The sequence below is a fragment of the Nicotiana attenuata genome, chromosome 7 (assembly GCF_001879085.1).
Source record: "Nicotiana attenuata strain UT chromosome 7, NIATTr2, whole genome shotgun sequence".
NCBI lineage: Eukaryota > Viridiplantae > Streptophyta > Magnoliopsida > Solanales > Solanaceae > Nicotiana > Nicotiana attenuata.
In genome coordinates, this window is record NC_031995.1 from 97,152,822 (window position 1) to 97,159,465 (window position 6,644).

The 6,644-nt window shown below is 36.6% G+C and overlaps 1 pseudogene; it reads left to right on the forward strand.

The window, feature by feature from the left end:
- LOC109230594 overlaps positions 1 to 6,280 on the forward strand; it is a 21,709-nt pseudogene extending 15,429 nt beyond the window's left edge.

Consider the following 6,644-nt stretch of genomic DNA (forward strand, 5'->3'; position numbering starts at 1 on the left):
TGTTGGTGGCATACATTTGATCCCTTACTTTAGTTTTGTTACATGTGCTTGTTGACACAATTTTTATATTATAAATGGTGTTCGTCTTATTTTAGCTTCTTTTTGTCCATATTAGTTAGGCACGTTTATAGCGATATACTTTCCGTGGAATCTCGCCTATTTTCTTATTGGTGTAATCGATAATCGAATCGATAAGCCCCCAAAATCAATAAATCGAAATCGAAAAAATCGAAACCTTATTGAAACGATAACGATAAGCATATGTACAAATCGATAATCGATAAGTAATTATCGATAAGGGTCAAAATCGAATCGATAAATCGAATGCACACCCCTAGCATTAACTGCAGCCTTAGGCCCAAATATAGGTGTTCAACATTCAGGAACTGAGAATCAAACTGCAATACATGATAGTGAAATACTGAATCACACTGAGTTACATGATACTGGAATACTTGATCACACTGAGTTAAATAATACTGGAATACTGAATAGGACTAGACTGAGACATGTATTCTTGAACTGATTATGAACACTGAAACTTCGACTGTTTATGGCATACTGAGTAATCTATACTAAGACTCGGGGGCATCAAACCCAAGTCTATATTGAATATGTATTGAGCTCACAACGTTCAGAATGAAAGTGGTGAACGAGTTATGAAGCTAGAGAATAGAAGTTCTGCAACTATTCAAGGAACTAGGTTTAACTATATTTCTGAGGTAATTAGTAACGTGGTAAAAGAAACGTAGTGTAGGGAGAATCATTAAAATTCCCAAACATAGAGAGTTAGCTTCACATACCTTAACTTCCTGCTCTTAAGTGTAATACAACGTTTGTCAACCCTTTCAACTTTAATCTATAGCAATACAAGTCAAAGGGATTCCACATTAGCTATAATGCTCATGTTTTGGTCAGTTAAGTATCTTATGAAACACTTGGTGAGAATAAAGCTTCATAGTCCTTATTAATGCTATCTCTACACCCAATAACCCATTCTCTTGTTCCTAGATAAATTCTAAAGTCTCAAATGGTTATAATCAACATTATTCTTTATCACCCATAAAGTAAACAACACCCTTAACAAATAATCAACAATCAACACCCCAACCTATAATCGTTCATGCTTTTCTATCAAACTCATCAACTCATATCTCATGAAATAGGGTTTAAAATCATTAAACCAATGCAAGAATCAATTAGATGGTGAAGACATTACCTTTTCGAAGTTCAAACCCTTTGAATTCGAGTACTAGGCTTCCTTCTCTCAACAATGATGTCACAATCGAATATTTAATGATATGGAGGGTTTACCCATGTTAATAAGATGTTGGAAAATTGAAATTAACTTAGAATCACCTTTAAAACTTAACTCGGGTGGTGGAAGGACCCTTAAGGAGTTAGGTTTTTGAGAGTTCCCCTTTCTAGAGCATGTTTTTATGTTTTTAAGATGTGGGGGACGAAGTAGGGCTTTAAAACGACCCCCACGAGCGCGCCCGCGCACCTGTAGACCTGACCGCGCTACTGACCGCACAAAATGGCAGTAACACCGCCTCAAAAGAAGCGCGGCCGCGCTAGCGGTGCGCTCAGAGCGCGTGTATCGCATACTGTTCTGTAAAACGTACATAACCTTTTGCACAGAGATCCGTTCAGGCTCCATAATATATCGTTGGAAATCTATTTCAATGTCCTATAACTTTCCTGCTTTGAGCTTTCCCAAATTTCTTACACATATTCACTAAACCTTGCTGGAAGACGGACCTTCTGCAAACTTAGTCGATTTTGTCAAATCTTATGCACCTCACTTTCCATCTTGATTTTGAAACAACTATTTTCACCAATAATCATCCCTCTAGGACTTCATATGTCTAAAATATCAAATTAATACCCATTTAACATATCCACCCTAGTCCGAATGTACTGGGTGTTACACTTAATAAGCTCCCATCGTTGCAGCAAATGAGATCTTACTCAAAACCCAATTAATGACTCTTAAACATGTAACTTGGTGGAAACTTTGGAGGATTTTGGTTGCTAAGTCATCAAAGAAGTGGGGCCCACACCCACTAGGATCAAAGACTTCTCCAAATCACCCAAGAGAGATGCTTGTCTCTACAAAGTAATGAGTGAGATCTCCTTATCAACAAAGTAACAGATGTAGAATTAAGGATGAGATATTCAACAAAGTAAAGAATGAGATTTTCAACAAAGTAATGGATGTAGCTTCAACAAGAATTCTTATGAACCCCTACAGTGTAATAGCAATGTGACTTGTAATTCTAAGAGAACACGGTACAATATTTCTCAAGAATATCATACGAATTTTTCCCTACTTCGATCCGTCGTTACGTGTTTTTTTGCAAAAGACATGGGTTAGAGCCTTAGAGGTATTGTTAAGAGAATTGACTCAGGTACGTTAAGGCTATCCCTTCTTTCTTTTGGCGTGATCCATACGATTAAAACAAAACGAGTAAATGTACAATTTCCATAAATGACCCTATTCATAGAAATACTAGAGATGATTATGTTCTTGGTTCCCCATGTGTCATATTATTCTATCATCTGTGTTCATGGGTCTCAGAAAATACGTAAGTTGATGAAGTTTATTTCATGATATTAATCAAAGGCATAATGGTCTTATGACACCCCGAAAGATTTTATTGACGTACTTCTCATGCATTGCATTCATTTACATTGACCCATGACCAGATGGCGTTATATACGCGTATATATATATATATATATATATATATGTATATATATATATATATGTATGTATATATATATGTATGTATGTATGTATGTATATGGGATATGGGATATGGTTACGGCGTTATATCCGCACCACTACCTGATCAGCTAGTATACGTTGATGATTTTGTCCACAGTGATCGAGATGGTATGATGGGAGGCCCTCCGAGGCTTGATGATGTTATGAACACATGTACCTATGCACTACATGACATTGATATGCATATTCATGACACTATGAGTATTTCATGATTTACAGAGTTATTCCGACTTACATATCGAGTCTATAACTCCATGTTTCTCTCATGTCTATTTTTTTACTGATTTTCATTCCTTACATTATTTGTACTGATATCCCTTTTGCTTGGGGACGCTGTGTTTCATGCCCGCAGGTCCCGATAGAGAGGTCGAGAGTCCTCCAAGTAGGTTGTCAGCTCAGCTGAAGATGTTGGTGCGCTCCATTTGCTCCGATGTTGCTTGTTTGGTCAGTATGATTTAGACGTGTATTGTTTGGTATCGCGGGGCCCTATCACGACCTTTATGATAAGTATGTACTCTTAGAGGCTTGTAGGCCGATGTCTTGTATACGGATATTTGCATGGCCTTGTCAGCCTATATTTAAAGTACATAACGGATCACATTGGCCTTATAGTCCCGTATGTCACAGGTATAAGTTTCTATATTAGGTTGGGTCGTTCTATGTCGGTTATTCCCTCATGATTACTCTAGTTATATCATGACGTGCCTTATGGCCCACTTATCTATGATGATGTAATAAGAAAGATACCTTACGTTGGTACTCGGTTGAGTAAGGTACCGGTTGCGCATTGCGGCCCATCGATTTATGTCGTGATAGATATCACGTAGTTTCATTGTTTCATATTACTTGTTTAAGCTGGTTATCATAATTGTACCGCTTTCCATTTGTTTTAGTTGAGGTCTAAATACCGTGGGGAGTTTTAAGCGAAATTGTGAAATTTCTGTTCTTATTGTGTGATTGGTACTGATATGGCGGGATCGGGTTTCACGCCACAACAGGAGGAATAAGGTGATATATTGAGGAGGAATAAGGGAGAAATATTATTATATGGTGGGATCGGGTTGCGCGCTGCAACAGGAGAAATAAGGGTGATATATATTGAGGAGTAATAAGGGTGAATTACTATTGTACGGTGGGATCGGGTTGCACGCCGCAACAGGAGGAAGAAGGGAGGATTTGATATTAAGTAATAAGGGTAAATGTTCATATTGTTACTGATTATATGGTGAGATCGGGACGCGCGCCGCATCAGTTTATGTGTTTATGTATTTTTCCTATACTGTATAAGTTATCCTGCAGTTTTATATTTCACTTAAGGATTAGTTATAGCTGGATACTGATAGAATACTGGAGTTCTATATTAATTCCTTGCAAGTTACTGCTTCATGTTGTTCCGTTCTTCTTTCTGCTTTTATTATACACTGTATGCAGGTTATATTGTAATTGCCCCGCCGTAGCCTCGTCACTACCTCGTCGAGGTTAGGCTCGGCACATACCAGTATATGGGATCGGTTGTACTGATACTGCACTCTGCACTTTCTATTCAGATTTTGGAGCAGGCAGCGGCTGATTAAGAGATTGGCTGCAGGTTACTAAGTTTGGAGACCCAAGGTAGTCCTGCAGGCGTGCGCAGGCCCTGGCGTCCCTTTCTACATTTCTACATTTTTGTTTTCTTTCTTTTCAAAACAGTTGTAATTTCATTCAGACCAATATTTGTAGAAAATTCTAGTATGTTCGTGGATTGTGACACCGGATTCTGGGTAGTAATGGCAATGTTTGTTGGTAATAGTATATGGATAAAAAGGTTATTTTCTTACTTTTGTATTTAATTCTACTTGTTCTAGCTCATTAAATTTTAAACAATGAAATGTAAAGGAAAATGGTCAACAAAACTCTAACATTGGCTTGCCTAGCGAGTGTGATGTTAGGCGCCATCACGGTCCCGTTGGTGGAAATTCCTGCCCTTGACAGGGAGAGTTTGTTGTTTTCACATATCTGGGAACCTTAAAAGCTTACATGTCTTCTGCTGTTTGAATGGCAGATATTTCTAATATAAAATGCATGGACTTTGTGAAATTTACATATTAATTCATAAAATTTCAGTATATTATACGGGTGTTCAGTTCTGCACCACATTATAAAAGCTTTTTTTTCTAATTTTACGTAAAAGATACATCCAGTACTATATGATGGAGAGTTTTTAGTTTTTACATATCTAACCTTAAAAGTTTAGTCATTATTCAGTTATTGCTTGAATTTTAAGAGGAATTATTATAAAAAAATAACGCACAAGAAGATTTAAAAAAAATATATTATATTAATAGAAAATTAAACTACATAGCCTTCTTCCAAATACTTCCACAAACTATAGCCTACTTCCAAATACTTCCAGTATAATCTACTGGAGTTTAAAGGTTTATACACCAAAAAAGAAACGAAACAAAAAAACTAATCATCCATATCGTCACTATCAAAGTGACGATCTGCTCTACAACCACCACAAGAGCCATCTCGGGCTATCACCTCTAGCCTATCCATCTTGTCGTTGATTTTTTCTAAACCCTTTTCATACTTCTCTATGAACTCTTCAAACTTCATCTCAAATGCTTCTATAATATCTTGTTTGATTTCATCAATTATGTTTCTGATCATGGCATCCATTTTTCTTTATTTATATTTTTGTTTTATGGATTAAAAATAGATGCATTTGAGTGAATAAATCCACAAACCATAGCCTACTTATATAGCAAAAAAAACTTCTACAGTGTATATGAAAAGACAGAAGGCAATTTGAACGTCAAGTGTAAACAAAAAGATGTATGAATCCCAATTTTATGAAAAGAGTGAAAATGTAATTATTACTGTAACACAACTCCCAACGTAACATATAAAATTACTTTTTGTGGTTAAAAGTGCACGAAAGACTGCACCCAATAGTTATATAAAGTACTGCAATTCAGAAGAAATGATGAAATATTATAGGCAACTATATTAGAATCACATGTATGTTACGTCATAAAAATAGCTATTACGTCATAAAATACCACATTTATTACGTAATACAAAGCATTATGTATCATATTCCAGCAAATTATTGTGGATATAACTTCTCCGTTGTTTTACACATCTCCATTATAATATACTGGCTTATATGGCTTCATAATTAACATCTGTAGTATAATATACAAGAACAAAACAAAATAAGAAATCCAGCTAGTTATAACAGAATATCATCAACAAAAATTATGAAATACAACTTATTATCCATAAAATATGGACTCCTATGAAAAGAGTGAAAATATAATTATTACTATAACACAACTCCCAACATATAATATAAATTACTTTTTCAGGCCTTATATTGATTCGTTCGTCATTGTCTTCATTGATGACATTTTGATCTACTCACGTAGCCTGAGGGAGCACGAGCAGCATTTGAGACTGGTGCTTCAGACATTGCGAGAGCAGAAGCTATATACTAAGTTCTCAAAGTGTGAGTTTTGGCTAGAGTCTGTGGCATTCTTCGGACATGTTGTGTCAGGAGAGGGTATTAAGGTGGATCCCAAGAAGATTGAGGCAATTCAGAGTTGGCCACGTCCCACTTCGGTGACTGAAATTAGGAGTTTCCTGGGATTAGTGGGTTATTATCGCCGGTTTGTGTAGGGCTTTTCATCCATAGCAGCACACTAGATTGACTCAGAAGGGTGATCCGTTCCGTTGGCTGATTATTGTGAGGCGATCTTTCAGAAGCTCAAGACAGCTTTGACTACAACACCAGTTCTAGTTTTACCTTCAGGTTCGGGGATGTATACGGTGTATTGCGACGCTTCACGCGTCGGCTTGGGTTGTGTAT